The sequence below is a fragment of the Homarus americanus genome, unplaced genomic scaffold, assembly GCF_018991925.1.
Source record: "Homarus americanus isolate GMGI-L3 unplaced genomic scaffold, GMGI_Hamer_2.0 scaffold19918, whole genome shotgun sequence".
Taxonomy (NCBI): Eukaryota; Metazoa; Arthropoda; class Malacostraca; order Decapoda; family Nephropidae; genus Homarus; species Homarus americanus.
The window spans coordinates 300696-323701 of NW_024744038.1; positions in this window are offsets into that span (position 1 = coordinate 300696).

The window sequence follows — 23006 nt, forward strand, 5'->3', positions numbered from 1 at the left end:
GGCTAAACATACATATGTACGCTACCAACAAACAGTATACATAACACACGGCTACATACATAAACTATCAAGAAATATCATACATGAATTCATTAATAACACACACACACACACACACACACACACACACACACACACACACACACACACACACACACACACACAGGGCATTTATCACTGTTATATACACAAGATCAACAACACACCCTGGTCATTATCGTCTGCCTCTAACACAACAAACCATTCTTTACTCCTGTCATCACCGCCGCTTTAATAACGAGGTCATCAGGTGGTTAGGATAGTTTAGTCTAGGGCCAGGGGTTGTTTGGTCTAGGTTATGCAGGTTGTTGGTGCTTGCGTTAACAGGTGTTGGTTGTGGTGTAATTCTTTCTTTTGTTGTTACCTGGGCTAATATTGATCAGTTTTACGCTGACTTAACTTACCTTAACTTAACCTAACCTGAGCTGAGCTATTCTTGCCCAATATATCCTAACCTATCTTAACCTAATCTACCGTAATTTAACATAACCTATCTAACCTTAGCTAACTAACCCCCTAGGATAACTTAATTTACTGCGGTTAATAATAATAATAATAATAATAATAATAATAATAATAATAATAATAATAATAATAATAATAAGCTTTACTACTCTCTCGTCTCTTTCCGTTCTTTTAATTACAGTTATTTGACTTATTAAAATTACTCTATTATGCTTCTGTCTCCAATAGTCGAGTGGGAGAAAGGAGGAAGGGAGGAAGAGGCGGGTGGAAAGAGGGAGGAGGTGCCAGGCGGGCGATAACGTTGCTTGGTGGAGCTTTAGTTTTTACCTTCAGACAGACATTTCAACCTCAGACCAAATTTGAGTGTTAAGAACAGGTGTAAACTTAATAATAATAATAATAATAATAATAATAATAATAATAATAAATAAACAAATTAAATAAAGTGGAATACAAAAACAATTAACGCGAAGAAATTAAAGACTGAAATAAAACACAAATAAACATAAACTGATAAAACAAAAAACTAACAAAACTCGCAAAGAAAATGATTCGTTAACTTATAACTAAATGAGATGAAGAAGGAACAAAACCCGGTCAGCATCCTTCACAAGCCAATTTACCCATTTACCGACCAGAAGCAAGTGAAGGTCGCCTCCATTCACGATCACAGGACTTGAGAAGGACCCTTTCAATTGCCATGGGGCCGCCAGACGAAGCTTCCTGTAGAATTATCTCATAAGGAGAGGAAGAAGGTTCATGTTTCTGACCATTAAGGAAATCAGGTCAGTGAAGAGTGAGGGTAGGGGAGAGGCAATGAGAGATGAGGGTGTGAGGAGTGAGGGGGAGAGGCAATGAGAGATGAGGGTGTGAGGGGGAGAGGCAATGAGAGATGAGGGTGTGGGGGGGGAGGAATGAGAGATGAGGGTGAGGGGAGGCGTATGAGAGATGGGGTGTGAGGGTGAGGGAGAGGCAATGAGAGATGGGGGTGTGAGGGAGTGGGGGAGGCAATGAGAGATGGGGGTGGAGGAGGGGAGAGGCAATGGGAGATGGGGGTGGAGGGGGGGAGGCAATGAGAGATGGGGGTGTGAGGGGGGGGGAGAGGTCAGTGGGATGGGGGGTGAGGGAGGGGGGGGGCAATGAGAGATGAGGGGTGGGGAGGGTGGGGGAGAGGCAATGAGAGATGGGGTGTGAGGGTGGGGGGAGGGGCCATGGGGTGGGGGGGAGCAATGGGGATGGGGTGAGGTGAGGGGAGAGGCAATGAGAGATGAGGTGGGGAGTGAGGGGGAGAGGCAATGAGAGATGGGGGTGAGGAGGTGCAATGAGGGGTGTGAGGAGGTGGGGAGAGGCAGATGAGAGGTGAGGGGGGTGTGGGGGAGGCAATGAGAGTGAGGAGGAGAGGGGTGAGGATGAGAGGATGGGGGTGTGAGGGTGGGAGTGGGGAGAGGATGAGAGAGGGAGTGAGGGGAGGCAATGGGGTGAGGGTGGGGGAGAGGCAATGAGAGATGATGTGAGGGGGTGAGAGTGGGGGGAGAGGCAATGAGAGATGAGGGTGTGGGTGGGGGGAGGCAATGGGATGGGGTGAGGTGATGGGGTGAGGGAGAGGCAGATGAGAGGTGTGAGGTGGGGGAGGCAATGAGGAGAGTGAGGGAGAGGCAATGAGAGATGAGGTGTATGAGGTGAGGGGGGAGGCAATGAGATGATGGAGATGGGTGTGAGGTGGGGGAGGCTGGGGTGGGGGCACTGAGATGGTGTGAGGGTGAGGGGGAGGCAATGAGGGATGGGGGGTGAGGGCCAATGAGCAGAGAGAGAGAACACACTCATCTCTACTACTCACAGTCCGATTCATCCAGTCGTCCCCCAACAACAACAAACCTACTCTCCTTTCATGGATCACCAACATTAAATAACACCAAATTACATATTTTTTCTGTAATAACACACAATAACAAACCTCACAGCACAGAAACAACAATGGATTACAGTGCACGTCTTGTTTCCTGACTTCACTTGTTTAAGCAGGTAAATTTCGTACCTTCAGTCGGGTCTCAGAAACTGCCCTCATCTGCATACCGGTACCTGAGGTGGTGGTGGTGATTATCCTCGGTCGACACCTGCCTGTGGGAGGTGAAGGTGGAGACGGGAGGCTTACCTGAAAAGAGAAAGATAGAGAGATTAGCATTGATTGAAGAGTGAAGGTGAAGAATGGTGTGTAATAATAATAATAATAATAATAATAATAATTAACGGTTTATTGAAAGAGCTTGGCAGCCAGAAAGCTGAAAATATACAGTTACATATTTGGGGAATGGGTTTCGAATTACAAATAATATACAAGTAACATAAGTGATACAAATAAGATATATAATACCTAGATGGGGAAAAGCTCAAACTATAGTTCATTTCAACATAGTGACAGTGCAAGGAGTAGTGTTTACTGGGAGTGAATACACTGGTTTATTACAAGTTATTGATAATTTTTACAATGGTTGGGACTGGGCTGTTCTTATAGCGATCAGTTCGTGCACGTATGGGCTGGATGCGGTTGTGGTGTCGAACAGCAATTCTCGGGCTAGGGATCTCAGGTGGTAGTATGAGCGGTGTCGAGGATGATTAGCCAGAAAGCTTCTTACCAAATTTGCAGATGAAAGTGTGGTGATGGTCAGTGAGGCCGGGATAGTGTGTTGAAGCGCTGTGATATGTGGAGTAGGAAGGGGAGAGAATAATCTTGCATGCCCTCTTTTGCACTTTTTCTAGGTGTTTACGTTGTGTGGCATTTAGGGAGGAAGACCAGGTGGGGGAGGCATAGGTGAGCTTGGGAAGTATGAATGTTGTGTAAACACTGAGGAGCTCGGGTGCAGGTGTGTGTGTGAACAGGTGGTGGTAATAGTGGTGGAGGTGATGTGAAGGTAGCAGTGGAAGTAGTGGTGATGGTGGAGGTAATGGTGGAGGTGGTAGTGATGGTGGAGGTGGTAGTGATGGTGATGGTGGAGGTAGTAATGGAGGTGTTGGAGATAGTGGTGGAGGTGGTGGTCCTCACGGTAACTGGAGAACCACTCAGACTCGTCCTCTTGCACGAGGCACCACACCACAAGCACACGTGTACACCACACAGAAAAAAGGGAAACACAGGAGCACCTTAGCTTTCGTCTTTATTCAAGACATCTTCAGAGGCAACTGGTTTTATCAAGAGTTATCTTGTCCACGTTGGGTGTAAATGGGACTGCCCAGTATAGGCCAATAGGCCCGCTGCAGTTTCCTCCATTCTTAAGTTCTTATGATAATTCATCTTTAACTGAGCAGATCTAACCTAAGTTAATATATTCAAAATCAAACTAACCTAACATAATCTAACTCAACCAATCTAACCCAATTTAACTTGGCTTAACCCAACCCATTCTACCCTAACCCAAACCAGCCTCCCTTAGTGAGGTACTTAGGTCAGGAGTTGGGGGGAAATAGTCAGTAATCTGTATAATAAAACATTCCTAATATAATTTGTTGTAATTTATTATTCCTAATAGAATTCATACTTTATCCCTATAATAAAAACACTATTTCTAATGGAATTTGTGATGTACGGACAGATTTTAGCCATAATCGTCCATGTGGGAAGAAATCGTCTATCTGGGAATGATCTTATTGGCGTGTAATCCATTAATATTGTCTTATGACCTGTTATTCGCATCCTTGGTATTTCATCATCAACATCAATACTTTTTTCATCATCATTATCTTCTTTTATCATCATCATTACCATCATCATCTTCATCATTACCATCCTCATCCTCGTCATCATCATCATCATCAACATCAGCTAGCCTAACTTCCCGCGTTATTATTACAAGTTATTAAGGTATCTAAAGCATATTATACATGTTTTTGTTACCAAATAATAATACAAATTAATATTTGTAGGTGTAAGGGCGTATGGCAGGCCCTATACGTTACCAGCTAGTATACTGAAATAGACCTTAAAATTATCACACAAGCTAAAAGCACAAATAAATGTCAGCCTTCCGAGCATTACTGTTTCTAATAAAAAACATAAAGTGACTTTCAAATTCTATACAGTATTGCGATATTCATTTCAGTGTGGACACAGCAAGATGACATTTAGGTCTTTGTCACAAAAGGAGACTATGAACGGCACTGCACTCGACAACCTTCATTTCCCCAACTGTAACATTAGGTACCATTGACTGACCATACACCTGGGTGAGACCATCGACCCAGATGATTATAAGCGAGTATCATATCCATTTATCCCAGTTATATAAAAAATACTAAATCTAATTACAATTCTATTTCATGATTTTTCAAGCTATCATCCAGTGTTCATATCGCACTGACTTAAAGAACATTGTTACTTGAAGACGCTGGCCACTTAAACACTCCAATGTACATTAAAAACAATAACAAGTCTATTTTTTTTAAATCTGTCTAATTAATAAGTGAAAACTGGTGATGGTGAGGGAGGTGGTGGTAGTGGTGGTGGAGAGAGAGTAGTGATGATGGTGACGGTGGTAGTTGTGGGAAAGGTGGTGGTTGTGGGTAGGGTGGTAGTGGTGTGGGTGGATGGGCGGTAGTAGTCGTGGTGGGTGGGTGGAAGGACAGGTATGAGCCTGTGGGCGGATGGGAGTGGCGGCCTGGTGTCTGAAAGAGGAGTGGCCGGGCGGGCGTGATGGGCGGGTGTCAAGGGAGTGTCAGGGCGGCAGGAAATAGCAGGTGCACGAGGGTGGGCGGTGGGTGGAACGGGTGGGTGAGCGAGGCGGACGAGTGAACGCCAGAGGGGGAGGATGTGGGTGGTGGAGGGGCAGGTCAGCTAAGCGGAAAGGATGAGGCACTGAAACAGCAAAAAAAAACATCCCAGTCAGTCAGCTGTGAATTGTGTGTGTGTGTGTGTGTGTGTGTGTGTGTGTGTGTGTGTGTGTGTGTGTGTGTGTGTGTGTGTATAAGGGGAAATAATTTGTATGCCCCTACAGAACCTGCCCCCCACACACACACACACTACCTTTCACCAGATCTGGGTATGTACAGTAAATATGGTATTGTAACAAGTGCAAAAGCCGCCTGAGAGACTAGCAAGTGTAAACAAACGCACCAACTAAAACCTTCAGTGGGTTCCTCATTCACAAGCTGCACTAAGTGGCCATGCGGGTTGCAAATGGAAACACCCTGGATAATCACATCTTCACCCTTCCCTCCCTCCTTTCCTTCCCTCTTCCTCCCTTCTTTCCTTCACTACTCCTTTCTTTCTTCCTTCCTTCTTTCCTTCCCTCTCTCCCTCCTTCCTTCCTTTCTGTCTTCCCTCTTGCCTTCATTCCATTCCTCCTTTTCTCTCTCCCTTTCTTTCCCGGAATCAACAAGGCCAGGTAAGGGAAGATGGTAGGTGTAAATTGAGTGAGGACACCAACGTGAGGATGATGGGCGTGATTGTGTTACGGGTGCACACGTTGTAGCTTGGCTTGATAGGTAACAGGAAATTGAAGAGTGGGCGTCGATAGGTCAGGGTGGGGTGGGGTTATAATGGGTGTGGGTAGACTGGGAGTGTGGGCGTTATGTTACCGGTAGGATGGACGGGTTGGGCGGTGTAGAGGAAACGGGTATCCGCCAGCCAACGCAGGAGCCATCAGTGCCACTACCACCACTACTACCTGCACCACCACCACTACTACTACCTACACCACCACCACTACTACTACCTGCACCACCACCACTACTACTACACACCCACCACCACTACTACACCACCACTACTACTACCACCACCACTACACCTACACCACCACCACACACCACCACCACCACACCCACACACATGTGCCACACCACCACCCACCCTCACCCACCATCACACACCCTCACCCACCCACCACACCCTCACCCACCACCACACACCCACACCTACCACACACCCTCACACCACCACCACACACCACCCTCCACACCTCACCCACCTACGCACCCACCCACCACCACCACACACACACCCACCACCACACACCCCGCACCCTCCCACCCACACCCCTCACCCACCACACACCCCACACACACACCCCACCCACCACACACACCCCACCCAGCTGCCCACGGCCTGCAAGTGGCTGCGGCCTTCAACACACTTAACCCGCTCTGGTGATCAAGGCCTCGTGTTGCCCCTGGTCTCGTAAGGTCACCTGAAGATTAGACACCCTAACGCTACCTGGGTGGGTTACGTAAGGTAAGGTACGGAAATTAGGTACGGCAGTTAGGTTAGGTTAGGTTAGGTGTAATGCCCAGGAGAATTTTTTTTCCTAGGAGATAATATCCCTTGGAGAATTTCTCATTCCTTGGAGATTTTATCCCTTGGAGATTTTATCCCATGGAGAATTTCTCTTTCCTATGAGATTTTGTTCCTTTGAGAATTTTCTTTCCTATATTTTATCCCTTTGAGAATTTCTTTCCTAGGATGGCTAACTTAAACAGCTCGGAGGATACAGCAGGCACCAGCTGGTCACTGGGTGAAACATAAGGGAAAACCAAGCACCTGTTACAGTGTTGGTCACGAGGGTCATAGTTCAAGAGTATGTTAATATTTATAAAGGCACAGTTAAAGGTGACTATTGCTATGTTATTTAATAAGGATAATAAGGCTTTTGGTGGACTTACTCCTCTCTCTCTCTCACACGGGGTCACTGGAGAGAGAGAGAGAGAGAGAGAGAGAGAGAGAGAGAGAGAGAGAGAGAGAGAGAGAGAGAGAGCTACAAGTTGTCGTGACAGAGAACGATTTTCGGGGCCACTTTGGGCAGCTTGGCGTGTGGTGTAAAATATTTTCCAAATTAATGCTTAAGGTCAAGGGTTCGAGGAAGCTTTTTTCTGACATACATACATACATACATATATACATACATACATTACATACATACTTACATACATACATACATACTTAAAATTGGGTACTGAATGGTATAGCGGTCACCTCCTGTTTTAAGGGTCAATGGATCGATCCCGAGGCATGCCCAATACACCTAATTGTAACTGGATGTTTGGTTTGAAAGTTGAGGAAATGAAGGCGGCCAAGTGCAGTGCCGGTCACGTTGGCTTCTTGTGTACAGTTCGTTGTGTCTATACTGCCCCTAACGGACCCACGTACACACATCCATTTCTCTCCCTTACCCGCACTTTTACCACCCTCCCACCCACTACACCCTCCCCCACCCACACTACACCCCTCCCCCACCTACACCCTCCCCACCTACAAGGTACATCTAACATGTGTACTACTGATGCCCAACACCTGAAGCTATGTGATAATTACATCCATCTCTCTCTCTCTCTCTCTCTATCTCTCTCTCTCTCTCTCCTCTCTCTCTCTCTCTCTCTCTCTCTCTATGTCCTTTCTATTAGTCTAACTGCTACCATCTGCCTAGGCATTAAATTCTCCTAGGCATTAAATTCTCATAGGCATTAAATTCTCATAGGCATTAAATTCTCCGAGGCATCAAATTCTCCTAAGCATTAAATTCTCCTAGGCATTAAATTCTCCGAGGCATTAAATTCTCCGAGGCATCAAATTCTCCTAGGCATTAAATTCTCCGAGGCATTAAATTCTCCTAGGCATTAAATTCTCCTGGGAAAGCAAATCCCCCTAACCGTCTCATTTTCCTAAACACAAGAATTACTCTCCTAGTTGTGAGTTTTTCTTAATCCAAAGAATGGTACGCTAGGTGGGTTGGCCTCCACGCCAGCTGAGCTCAGCAAACAAGGTATTTGAGGGGTAACTAGTGGAAAATGGCTGAGCCTTTTATCCTAGACTACCTTAAATTAAGTAAAGAGGTGTGTGTGTGTGTGTGTGTGTGTGTGTGTGTGTGTGTGTACGTAGTAATAATAATAATGTGTGTGTGTGTGTGTGTGTGTGTGTGTGTGTGTGTGTGTGTGTGTGTGTGTGTGTGTGTTTACATGTACGTATACATTACACATCACTCACTTTCTCCCGTCACACACAACCACCCATTGATCCTCCTGTAAACCATCACTACTTAGCTAAACAAGGGGTTTGAGGTGTTAATGACGGTAATAGCCCTTAACTACCACCATTACCTAACGAGAAACCAGTAATGTTCGTTATTAAACCCAGCTAGTTAACGAAATCTTAACGAGTCAAATTACCGTTAGTTTAAAAGTACACAATAGATCTTACGTCACTTGGTGGGAGTGTGGGACTTGTGAAGAGTCTGAGGCCAGAAGCGACGCCATCTTGTCTGCCATCTTTGTGTTTACGGTGTGTGGAGTTAAAGGGTTCACTCTATGGGGTAAAAGTTCAATGTTTTGATCTATAATAATCTCTCTCTCTCTCTCTCTCTCTCTCTCTCTCTCTCTCCTTCTCTCTCTCTCTCTCTCTCTCTCTCTCTCTCTCTCTCTCTCTCTCTCTCGTGCAGGAGGGTGACCTTGGCCTCACCTGGTGTGGCGGTTCACTAATACAGGTACGAATACCTTGCTGGTGTTGTCTTATTACGACTTGTACACACACACACACACACACACACACACACACACACACGAACAAACTTCAAACAGACACTGGTATCTAACACATCTGTCTGTCCTAGGGCAAAGGGACTGGGTGAGGAAGGGTGAAGGGGTGGGAACTGGGGGAAGGAAAGGGGAGTGGTAGTAAGGAAGGGAGGGGTGAGAGGGGGAAGGAGGGGAGAGAGGATAAGGAGAGGGAGGGTAGGAGGAGGATAGGAGACAAGGAGGGAAGGGTGTGATGTCAGTCAGCATCAAGAGGAACCATTCCTTAATATCGGTACAAACAACCAATTCCTGATGGCTGGAATTGGATGGTTCTGGAATATTCCTGACAGACTGGAATCATCCCCAGATAACCGTTTTATTTATTCCATTTTTAGCTATCTATCTATCGATCTATCTATCTATCCGCAAGTTTGCGGATGACACCAAAATAGGGCGGCAGATTAATTCAGGGTAGCATGCAAATGCATTACAGGAGGATCTAAATAAACTGCAGAGGTGGTCTGAAAAATGGCAAATGAAATTCAACACCAGCAAGTGCAGCGTACTTAATATTGGAAGAACAAATACTGATAATGTATACAGCCTTAACAACATCAACCTAGAGAAGTCGACTTGTGAAAGAGACCTAGGGGTACTTGTAAGCCCGGACCTACGGCCTAGAAAACAGTGAGTTAATGTTCGAAATAAGGCAAACAGAGTATTGGGTTTTATATCTAGAAGTGTAAGTAACAAGAGTGCAGAGGTCTTATTGCAACTATATCTTGCGCTAGTCAGGCCGCACCTCGATTATGCGGTTCAGTTCTGGTGCCCTTATTATAGAATGGATATAAATTCACTAGAGTCGGTGCAGCGAAGAATAACAAAAATGATTCCGGGACTTAGAAACCTTCCATATCAGGATAGGTTAAAGAAACTTAACTTGCATTCCGAGCAGGATAGGACTCGGAGCAACGGATTCAAGTTGGATAAGTTTAGGTTTAGGAGGGAGATAGGAAGAAACTGGTTCACAAATAGGGTGGTGGACGAGTGGAACAAGCTTAGCAACTTTGTAGTAAGTGCGGGAACTCTGGAAAGTTTCAAAAGGAAGCTGGATAGATTCATGGATGATAGAGAGTGGTAGTAACTCTCGACAGGAGCTGCCATGCACAGGCCAACCGGCCTATTGCAGACTCCTTATATTCTTATGTTCTATCGATCGATCTATCTATCTATCTATCTATCTATCTATCTATCTGTCTGTCTGTCTGTCTGTCTGTCTGTCTGCCTGTCTGTCTATTTATCCATCTATTCATTTAACCTCTCGTTAAACATCTCTACAGACTTCCACTAGTGCCAAGTGTCTCAGCTGGTCATAAGATTTAGTGCCAGTGAAGTGCCTGAGGACGAGGTGTAGGTGAGTGGCACCTCAGGTAATTGCCACCTGGAGTGTGGCCACCTGTCTATTTCTGTGGACGGGTGTAATTCTCTCTCTCTCTCTCTCTCTCTCTCTCTCTCTCTCTCTCTCTCTCTCTCATACACAATAAACCGTTTATTATTATTATTATTATTATTATTATTATTATTATTATTACACACACACACACACCCTTGGCCAATGTCGGCCCATTCCCCAAGTCCCTATCCCCGACCCATCCTCACCACCGGGATATCATAATCAAAAGTGAGTTAAGAACATAAGAACATAAGAAAATAAGGAGTCTGCAATAGGCCGGTTGGCCTGTGCATGGCAGCTCCTGTCGAGAGTTACTACCACTCTCAATCATCCATGAATCTATCCAGCCTCCTTTTGAAACTTTCCAGAGTTCCCGCACTTACTACAAAGTTGCTAAGCTTGTTCCACTCGTCCACCACCCTATTTGTGAACCAGTTTCTTCCTATCTCCCTCCTAAACCTAAACTTATCCAACTTGAATCCGTTGCTCCGAGTCCTATCCTGCACTAGACAGTACCAGTGAGAACCGTGACCCACCAGTGGGATAAGCACACCTGGGAACTGACCGCCATCTTCTGACCAGGAGGTGCTAATCAGTCCACCATGGGAACAACAGAGGGCAGGCCGGCTATGCACCTGACTACGAGATAACACAACACCACCCAGCAGAGTGAGGTACTATGACACCACCCCACCCCACACGGTGTCCCCATGACCACGTGAGGTCCTTCATATCAACATCGAAGGACGAGTTACTACATAATGACCAGCCCAGGCCATCAACTGTAAACTATAATAATCTGTATGTTCAATCATTGTTCCTTCTTCTTTCTGTAATGAAAGCTTTTGTTAAACGACCCACCCACCCCATGTCTTTATGTCTTTGTATGTAATAAGTCATTTTTGTCCAATGTATATTTACAGCCTTCGGGCTGCCGAACTTTTTCAATAAACCGTTAATTATTATTATTATTAAATACACACACACACACACACACACACACACACACACACACACACACACACACATTTCTATTACACCACCACCACCATAACTTCTCCCCTCCCCCTCCTCCTCCACCAACACAACTATCACTACTCCACCACCAGCAGCAGCGCCGCCGGCAGTAGTGTACAGTACGACCAAGAAGATGAGGTAGCCGATGGTAGTGTGACCGCCAGATGGTCATACCACACGTCACACTGTAGCGTAACCTTTAGGCGTCACATCAGGGTAACACTCATTACCGTCACATTAAGATAAAAACTATATTTTATTCTATATCATCAATGATATATATATCTGTTAATGAATATGATGTATTTCTTTGTGTATGAACCTCTGTCCTACGTGGCAGTGAGAAATGATACCACACTCAGTGTCAAAACCTGACTGAATTACTCAGAATAGGCAAACTGTACTCCAAGCTTTGTCATTAAATTTGTTAAACTAAAAAAAAACTTCAGGGGTGAGTACAGACTAAGGAGAAATACTTGACAAGGCTAATATATACAGTAGAGGAGAGAGAGAGAGATCGCTAAGGCCTTCTCGACCTCCTTTCCCGAGTCATTTGAGAGGGAAGGAAGGAAGGAAGGAAGGAAGGAAGGAAGGAAGGAAGGAAGGAGGAGAGAGGGAGGGAGGAGGAAGGGAGGAAAGGCTGTTGCGGCAGAGTGGACAGTAGATAATTTGCGTCTATCTTGTGTTGAGAAAAAAGGAAAAATAATACTAATAATAACAACAACAATAATAATAATAATAACAATAATTATTATAACCTACCCTCCTTCATATCCCCCCCCCAAAAAAAAACAATGGCGACAATGAGCCAAATTTAACACCAGTATTATGTAAATATCCCAAAACTAAAACTATACAGCATAACAATCAATCATTTATCGTAAACAAGAACCTCCAAACTACCTTAATTTACCTTTAAACTTGGTTCTATAGTCATTCTTTTTATACGATACAATAATTTAATATCAGAGCCTCGATCTTCCTCACCATCTTTTGACGACTACCATTAAATGTCACCCAAAAACACTTGAGTTACGCTGTTCCCTCCCTCTCTCTCCCTGTTTGTTCTCCTCCTCCCCCTCTCTTCCTGCTTGTTCCTCCCTCTTCCTGCTTGTTCCTCCCTCTCTTCCTGCTTGTTCCTCCCCCTTCCTGCTTGTTCCCTCCTCCCTGCTTGTTCCCTCCCTTCTGCTTGTTCCCTCTTCCTGCTTGTTTCCTCCCTCCTGCTTGCCCTCCTTCCTGCTTGTCCCTCCTGCCTCTGCTTGTTCTCCTCCTTTCTGTTCTCTCTCTCCTCCCTTTCTCCCGCCTGGTTGGTCCTCCTTCCTCTTCTTCCTCTCCCCCCTCTTCCTCTCCTCCCCTTCCTCTCCCCCCCCCTCCATCTTCTCCCCCCTCTTCCTTCTTCCTCCACCCCCTCTTCCTCTTCCTCCCCCCCTTCCATCCCTCCTCCCCCCCTCTTCCTTCTTGTTCCTCCCCCCTTCCTCTTCCTTCCCCCCTTCCTTCCTCCTCCACCCTCTTCCTTCTTGTCCACCCCTCCTCCTCCCCTCTCCTTCTTCTCCTCTCCTCTTCCATCTTCCTCCCCCCCTTCCTCCTCCTCCACCTCTCTTCCATCTTCCCTCTCTCTCTTCCATCCTCCCCCACCCCCTTCCATCCTCCCTCCCCTTCCATCTTCTTCCACCCCCTCTTCCATCTTCCTCCACCCCCTTCCATCTTCCTCCACCCCCTCTTCCATCTTCCTTCCCCCCTTCCTCCTCCTCCCCCCTCTCCATCTTTCCACCTTCCTCTTCCTCCACCCCCTCTCTTCTCCACCCCCTTCCATCTTCTCCAATCTCTTCCATCCTCTCCACCCCCTCTTCCATCTTCTCCACCCCTTCCATCCTCCCTTTCTTCCTCCACCCCTCTTCCATCTTCCTCCACCCCCTTCCATCTTCCTCCACCCCTCTTCCATCTTCCTCCACCCCTTCCATCTCCTCCCCTCTTCCATCTTCCTCCACCCCTCTTCCACCTCCCCCCCCTCCATCTTCCTCCACCCCCCTCTTCCATCTCCTCCACCCCTCTTCCATCTTCCTCCACCCCTTTCCATCCTCCCCCACCCCCCTCCACCCCTCTTCCATCTTCTCCTCTTCCTCCACCTCTCCATCTCCTCCCCCCTCTTCCATCTCTCCACCCCTCTTTTTTTTTTTTTCCTCCACCCCTCTTCCATCCTCCTCCACCCCTTTCTCCTCTTCCATCTTCCTCCACCCCCTCCATCCTCCTCCTCTCCCCTCTTCCTCCACCTTAAATTTCGAATATTTCATTCAATAACTGCCGTTTTTTCCTTTTTTTCACTTTTCCTTCCCTCACAGCACCACCCTATCCTCATCCTTACATCTCATCCCTCCCTGTTCTTTCTTCTCCTTTCCTCATCCTCCAACCTCCTTCCTCATGCCCTCCGTCTTTCTCCTTCTTTCCCCTCCTCCCTCTCTCCCTACTTACCCACCCTCCTCTCCTCCCACCACTTCTCCTTGTCCCACCCGGTAACGACCGCCACTCACCATGTTCTCAACCCTTCCTCCTCCTCTTTATTTCCTGCAATTATCCCCCGACTTCTCCTCCTCCTTTCTTCCCTATCCACCCCTGACTTCACCATCTTCACCCACTGCCCCCCTCACTAACTCCCAATATCCCTCCCTCTCCTCACTGTGTCAACCTGCTGTCTCTCTCTCTCTCTCTTGATTTCCTCCTTTTTTACGTCGTCTTCCCTCCCTCAGCTGTCAACACACCTTCCTCCTTTTACACTGCCCTCACATCCTTCATATATTTCACGCCGGGTTCCCTCCATTGTTTTGATGGATCAGCTGAACTCCTGCTGATCCCGCCGTCAGCTGTTGCCGCGTAAACAAAGACGCAACACTGGGATGATGATGATGATGATGATAATAATAATAATAATAATAATAATAATAATAATAATAATAATAATAAAACGTTGTGTCAGTAAAACGCTATTATATTGAGTTAATTATTACGGGAACAGCAGCAGTTATCAGTGTGTCTTCCTGTATGTGCTCATTATCTCGCACTTCAATAAAAATATACCAATGGATTCTCTCTCTCTTTCTCTCTGGTGAACCAATTTGGATAGCTGGTTTCTGGCTTAAAAATAGTGAGTAAGTGAAAAGGCCACTAGAAATATATACTGTATACTGGGGGGGAGAGGAGAGAGAGAGAGGAGAGAGAGACGAAGGAGTAAGGGACAAGACAGTAAGATTTGAGGAGGGGAGGATGGAGAAGGAGGAGGGCTAAAGAGAGGTGGAGAGGAGAGAAAAGAGAAGCGGAGAGGAAAAGGAAGAAAGGGAGGAGGAGAGGAGGGAAAGAGGCGGAGGGGTGGGAGGGATAGAGGGGGAATGGAGGATACACGGTGTTTTTAAATTACCTCAATTCCCCAAAAGTATTTCAGGTCTTTTTCCCGACTTGTGGTGGTCCAGAGCCCTGGAAAAACTTACCCTAACACCCTCCCTCCTGTGAGTAGTGATGATAGTGGTAAGTTCTTGTCGTTGTTGTTGTTGGTGGTGGTTGTGGTGGCGGTGGATGTTTGCCACTAGGGAGAGAAAAGGAGGGGCGGGAGGAGAGGAATTTAGTAGGACTGAGGCCGAGTTGGACTGGGTGGGGCAGGGCCCCGTTAGGACTGGGGCCAACAGGGCAGGGGTCCCTACCAGCCAGAACTGGGAGACGACCAAGACAAAGAACCCATATTCAGGGACATATGGAGGAACATCTTCCGAATCACAAATGAAGAGAACAGGGGATTTGATGGTACCCACGAGGAGCTCGTCCTTGATGAACTCCGGGGCCAGACACACCGCACTCAGCCTTCCCCTGAAATCACATGGGAGGATCTCAGAGTGGACAGCCCACTGCCCAAACCAATCACCTCAGAAGACATCAACACAGCCATCTCCAATATCAAAACTAAAGCCCCTGACTATTCAGGCATCACCAAGGAGATCCTCAGCCACATAAACAATCCGGCCATGAAGAGACTGAGAACCACAATGAACGCTGGCCTGGCCTCGGGTTACTTCCCACTAAATTCAAAGAGGCCATTATTACCCTAACACCAAAACAAGGAAAGAACCTCGCCATCCCACTAAACTACAGACCGATCTCCCTCGAAGTACCTGGAAAAATCCTAGAAAAATTCATCAATAACCGTCTGAGAAATCACCTGGAAACAACCAACAGAGTCAACTGCAGACAATTCGTGTTCAGGAAAGGGAAGTCCACCACAACAGCGATAGCCCTGGCATGTGAGAACATAGCCAGAGCCGCGGCGAGTGGTAGACAATGTAATCAAACTCTTCGGGATGTAGCGAAGGCATTTGATCACAAAAAGTCTGGCTTGACGGTCTAAAATATAAGATCCTCCAACTCGGACTTCCCGCCAACATTGAAAAGCTGTTTTGCAACTTTCTTGACGGCAGAAATGCCAGACTGAGGGTAGGACAACACACAGGAGAGACCTTCCCACTCATGAGCAGAGTCCCTCTGGGCAACGTCCTCACCCCCACCCTATATATTATCTACACAAGTGACACCCCGCCTCCCACTAGAATAGGTAACGAAGATATTATGTATGCAGATGACATCACTTAAATAACAACACATCAAGGAAAATCGCGGGTTACAGGTCGACAACAGCAGGCGGGAATTAGAAAGGGTAAATAATTACGAAAAACAATGGAAAATCCAAACCAGTCTCCCGAAATTCACAGTGATACCCTTATGTAGAAGGAAAACCCATCCAATAATAACAAATAATGCCCAGATATAATACAAAAGCAGAGGCACCCTCCTGGGCCTGCATATATCCACAACAGGTTACTTCCGTCATGTCCACACCAGAAAGGAAAAGGCAAGAAGAGAGCTGAGAAAACTATACCGCTGTAAAGTGCTTCCTGAGAAAATAAAACTCCGTCTGGTGACATCATTTATCATACCGATATTAACTTACCCAGCAGTACCTCTTCATACTATGAGCACCACTCAAATATTAAAATTACAGGTCGTCCAAAATGAAGTCCTAAGATTCGTCACAGGTGAAAGATACCCCTTTACCAGAACCACAGCCGAGATACTTAGAGACCTGAGAATAAAACCCATCAACCAGCAGCTGCACACCCTGGCCAGCAGAGTCTGGCTAAAGATAGAACGATCAGAGCAAAAACTCCTTCAAAGATAACGACAATAACCATACATGGTTCCCAAAAAGTTACCAAATCTCAAAAGGTTCGTTACCACCCCTGATCTATACGGTCAGGCAATAGACAACCTCTCTAGACCAGCATCCGGCAGTAGGGTTGGCGGAATATGAAATAAGGCCCTCAAAACACCCATATGGGATAGGGTAGGCTGCCTGGTGCCTGTGTCGACAGACAGTAACTAACCCATGACACAACCCTAACACACCATTAGCTTAGCTAGGCGGTCAGCCCGCCCTCTCTTACCTCCTCCTAAATTTCTTCAATTTCCGAACTATAACTTCCTTCCCCCACCTCTAATCTTCTTTCACCCCTCCTTTCTCTACCAAAACACACACACACACACACACACACACACTCTCTCTCTCTCTCTCTGCTGTGTTCAATATCTTCTTTATCAAGGGTGGCCTGGTGCTGACAGAAACAGGGAGGGGAAGGGGAAGAGGGGAAAGAAACAAGAAAAGGGAAAGAGGGGAAGGAAACAAGAAAAGGGGAAGGAAAGGAAAGATTAAGAGATGGGAGGAGAGGAGGGAAAAAGAGGAAAGGTACAGAGAGAGATGGGAAGAGAAACAATTGGAGGAAGAGGAGAGATGAAGAAGAAGGGGAAAGGGGAAGCAAAACAGGCGAGGATAAGAGTAACATGAAAAAAAAAGAGGGAGGGAGAGAGGAGGATATTGGTAGAAAAAGTGAAAAGGAAGAAGGGAAAATGAAGAGGGAGAAGATAGGTTAAACGGAGGAGGGGAGGAAAAAACGGGGGAAGATGGGAAATGATGAGAGGAGGAGGAGGTGCAGAGAAGGTGAAGAAGATAAGAGGGGGAGATAAGGAAGAAGTGATGAAACGGAAGGAAGGGGGGCAGGAGGAGAGGGAAACGAAGAGATTGCGAGAATTAAGAAACCATAATAACGAAGTAATACAAGAAAAAGGAAAAGCCAAAGAGACTGCAGCAGCCTCCCCCCCAACACACACCATAATGTAGTAAAATGCTTCGTTAAGAGAGGATAAAACTGCTGTAATCCTCAGTAATCTCTCCTTGTGATTGCCTCCAGTTATCTGTTGTAATCCACTCACCAGGTCCCGTGTGTGTGTGTGTGTGTGTGTGTGTGTGTGTGTGTGTGTGTGTGTGTGTGTGTGTGTGTGTGTGTGTGTGTCCTAACTCGTGATATAAGAACGCGTTTGACTCGTTCAAATAAGCTACGACACAAAGATTAATTTTTCATAGTCCTTACGAGTTTATTTTTATCTCCTAACTGGTGATGTGAGAAAGGGTCTGTGTGATTCACTTAAGTTACGACTCAAAGATACATTATCAGGAGATTTGTAAAATAATTCTCACGAATCTGATAAGCGAGTCTAGAGAAAGGCGTTGCCACTGTTACATGTTCAGAGGAGAAAGTGCCATATACACCTTTGATAATTCATCTATGACGATACGTCTTCACATCACCACTTACAGGAAAACTCTTACGTTCTTATATCACCAGATAAGCGGTAAACTCACTTTTTCACAAGACCAGGTAAGGAAAATTATCTAACAGTATGAACCTTTGAGTTTATATACCTTTAGATCTTGACTTAAGTGAACCTGTTAGAAGTGCTCTTACAAATAACGGGTAAATCTGGAGGGAGGAACTTCTGAGAACCCTTAACCCAGGCCGGGGAAGTTGAGAAATAATACTGTACAAGACCAAGCCGTGAGTGTTAACCAAAACAAAAACAAACAAGAGATTGTGTGTGTGTGTGTGTGTGTGTGTGTGTGTGTGTGTGTGTGTGTGTGGTGGGAGGGGAAGTGACAAAGATAATACTGCTCTCTCTCTCTCTCTCTCTCTCTATCAACAGGTTCTGCCATTATCCAACTCTGTTTTAAAGCCCTATTCAATCCCCCATCACGTCTATTTAACCCTCTATTTACACTCTCTACCTCCCCTTTATTTATTGTCATTTTTGTCTTTGTTCATTTCTTTGTTTCTCTGGGCGTCTGTCAGTACACATCCATTATCTACAGCTGTTTAGTGAACTCTGGTGAACATCTGGTCTACTCGAGGCACAGCTGCAAATACTATACAGTACACTACCATCAATATAACTAGTACTACTACCAACAATACTACCATCGCTATATATGTTACTAGTATCATTGTCGTTTTCTACCACAATTCCACTACCACTACTACAACCACTACTACCATCATCATCACCATAAACGTTACTAGTATATTATTCGTTACTACCAACATTCTACCACCATCACCAAAACTACCAACACCCCATACCATAATCATCACTACTACTGCTGCTATATTCTTCCTTCCATCCTTCCATCCTTCCTTCCTTCCTTCCTCCCTTCCTTCCTTCTTCCCTTCCTTCCTTCCTTCCACACCAACAGTACTCACCCTCTCTGTCCCTCCTCCTGTCCTCAGACGACAACACGGAGTTAATAAGAAGGATGACCATGTGACCCTGACACAATTCCTCAACACACACACACACACGGACTTAACCTACTTATGACTCGTGATGAAGATGAACCTGTTTATTGTACTTGTTGATGATGGCTGAGACTCCAAGGTTCTCTCACACACACACACACAAGACCCATCCTCCACATTTAGTCCTCATTAAGACCCATACACCCGTCCCTCCCGATGTACCCCAGTGTGTGTGTGTGTGTGTGTGTGTGTGAGACTACTGAAATCCTGTAAATGTTCCTGAGACTAACACTTTATGAGACAGAATCCACGTGTATGCGGGTCTGACGTTCATAGATTTGTCCTTGCCCACATCTGTGTTCACTGATTGATCCTTGCACAACATGACGTCAGACAGTCTCTCTCTCTTTCACGTCTAACTCATCACTACAAGTTAATTATTTTTGACCCAAACTATCCTTGACCTAACTTTTCCTATTTGCCAATGCTACAATTGTCAGGCCTCTCTGCATTTCTCAGTTCTTCTAGGTCAGAGTTCATGATTTTGACTTGTATGTTTTTTAAGTACAGCATTGGACAGGCCAAGGTCACGGTCTACATTTTCTTTCTTACATGCCTCTTTGGCCAGTCTATAGCAGTCATGATTCCTAATTCCAACATGGGACGGAATCCACACAAATTCAGTACAAAGGTTGTTCTCCTTAGCAGTTATCACATTTATTTTAATATCACATAGAGCTTTAGACAAGAGGGTGACGGTCTGTTCATCGATTACAAAGAAGTCACAGAATACAACCCCACCTCCATTATCTTTAAGGTAGTCTGTGGCTAGGTAGATTCTCATTAATTCGAGATACTGCTTGAGGAGGAGGAGAGGAAGGAGTTACCGAGGGAAGAAGAGGAGGACTTGCCGTTGGAGGAGTAGGAGGAAGAGAAGACGGAGACATTACCGAGAAAGGGGGATGAGGGAGAGTTATCGAGGAAGAGGAGGAGTTATCGACGAAGAGGGAGAAGGAGTTGCCGAGGAAGAAATGGGGGAGGAGGAGGAGGAAGAAGAGTAGGAGTTGCTGAGGAAGGAGGAGTAGTGTGGTGTGTTGTTACCCGGGTCACACACTGTAAACACTGCAGTAATTTAGCCATCCTTAACTTTCCAATAAGTCTCTTGGGTTCAAATTTACAGCGGTCCTCTTGAGTTAAATTTACAGCCAATAATTATATGAATCCAGCTGGTCCTATACTTAGTTATATTTATAGTGATGTTGTGTTAATTTGCAACATTCCTATTTTACGAGGATCCTTTGTTAAAATCACAACACATTTTATTAATAAATTCACACAACGTTAAGTTCACCGCTTTTATGTTAAATTTACAGCATTCGTTGTGTTAAATTTACAATGGTAAGAGATATCAACCCGGCTGGTGGTGCTGTGTTAACATTGCAGCAGAGAATGATTAACCTACTTGATGAGGCCCGTGCACCTTTGTTAAATTATGCGCGCGCACGTGAACCTTTTGTACGCATATCGGAGAAAGAAAAATGAGAGAGAGAGAGAGAGAGAGAGAGACCCGCCCTATAATTCCCTAGAATCGTCCACAATAAACAGTCTGTCTCATCGTCTCTACTCTCCTCTCCCTCCCGTCATTTCCTTCCCTCTCTCATTCTTTCCTTCTATCCCCTTCTCCTTTCTTCCCCATCCTCATTTTCTCTTTTTTTCTTCTGTTCTTCTTTCACCCTTTCTCTTTCTTTCTCCTTTTCATCATTCCCTCCCTCTCATACTCCTCTCACCTAAGGGACCCCACTACTACCCACCACCACTACTACTACCACAACCACCCACCACCAAACCCACCACCACCACTCAACTTGCTCACTGCACCACCACCACCACCCCACCACCACCACCACAACCACCCACCACCCTACTAACACCACCTACCACCACTTACCACCACAACCACCCCACCACCAATTCTACTACTACCACCACCACCCTACTGCAACCACCACCCTACTACACAGCCACCCACCCACCACCTCCTGTACTATTACCACAACCACCCACCACCACCCTACCCACCACCACTACACCACCACCACCCACCACTCCTAACAAACCACCCACCACCCTACCACCAACCTACTAACACAACCACCCACCACCACCTACTAACACAACCACCTACCACCAATTCTACTACCAAACCACCACCACCACTACCCACCACCCACCACCACTACCACCAACCTGCCACCACCACCACTACTCACCAACACCACCACCCTACACACCCACCCACCACATCCTACCACAACCACCACCACCACTCCCTACCTACCACCACCCTCCACAACCACACCACCAGCTACACTCCACCACCAATCACCACTACCACCCACCCACCCCACCCACCACCTACTCCTACCACCACTACCACAAACCACTCCTACTACCACCACTCCACAACTACCACCACCACCCCACACACCACCCACCACCAATTCTACACCACCACCCACTACCACCACAACCACCACCACCACTCACTACCACAACCACCTACCAATTCTACTACCACAACCACCACCACCACCCTACTACCACCCTACTACCACAACCACCCACCACCACTCCTACACCACCCACCCACTAACTACTCCTACTACCAACACCTCCCACCACCACCCAACCACTACCACCACCACCCCACCACCACCACCACACCACCACCCACCCCACACCTCTACCACCCACCACCACCCACCTCACCACCAACCACCCACCACCACCCTACTACCACCACCACCACCCCCTACCACCATTCTACTACCACAACCACCCTACCACCACCCTACCACCACAACCACCACCACCACTACCACCACCACCACTACCACCACCCTACTCACCACAACCACCCACCACCAATTCTACACTGCACCACCACCCTACTACCACCACCACCACTCCACCAACTACCACCATACCACCACACCACCACCCTACTACCACCCTAATTCTACTACTACAACCACCTACCACCACCCTACCACCACAACCACCACCACCAATTCACACCACCCTACCACAACCACCCACCACAACCACCCACCACCACTCCTACTACCACAACCACCCACCACCACTCCTACTACCACCACTCCTACTACCACAACCACCTACCACCACTCCTACTAACACAACCACCTACCACCACTCCTACTACCACAACCACCTACCACCACTCCTACTCTGAAGTGTGAAATAAATAAGGAAATAAAAACTGAGCGGAATACAGAAACAATCTGGATAGAATTAATCGACGGTAGAGAAAAATTAATCACAGGAGTAATATATAGACCTCCCAATCTTGATAGAGTCAAAGAGCGACTTATCTGGGAAGAAATGCGCAGGGCTTCCATACACAACAAAGTCTGTATAGTAGGCGACTTTAACCTTGGCCGAATAGATTGGACTGACCTTACGGGTAACTCAGAATCAGAGGATTTTCTCGAGACGATCCAGGACTGTTTCCTACGTCAACATATAACCGAACCCACACGGGGTAATAATATACTCGATTTAGTTCTGTCGAACAGAGAAAACCTCATTAGCAATGTCGAGGTAGGGACCGAACTTGCAAACAGCAATCACAAAGAAATTAGATTCCAGTTAGATTTTCAGGGCAGACGTAAGGAAAATTCCACTAAAGTACCAGATTTCAAAAGGGCAAACTTTGACAGTTTAAAGAGGCAGCTGAGAGAGGGGGTGTCGCGCTTGGCCGTGAACCTGACAGATGACTCCGACCTGATAACGAGATCTGAGATTGCCGAGTTCCACGACAATTTAAATAATGAGTTACTTAATGCACAAAG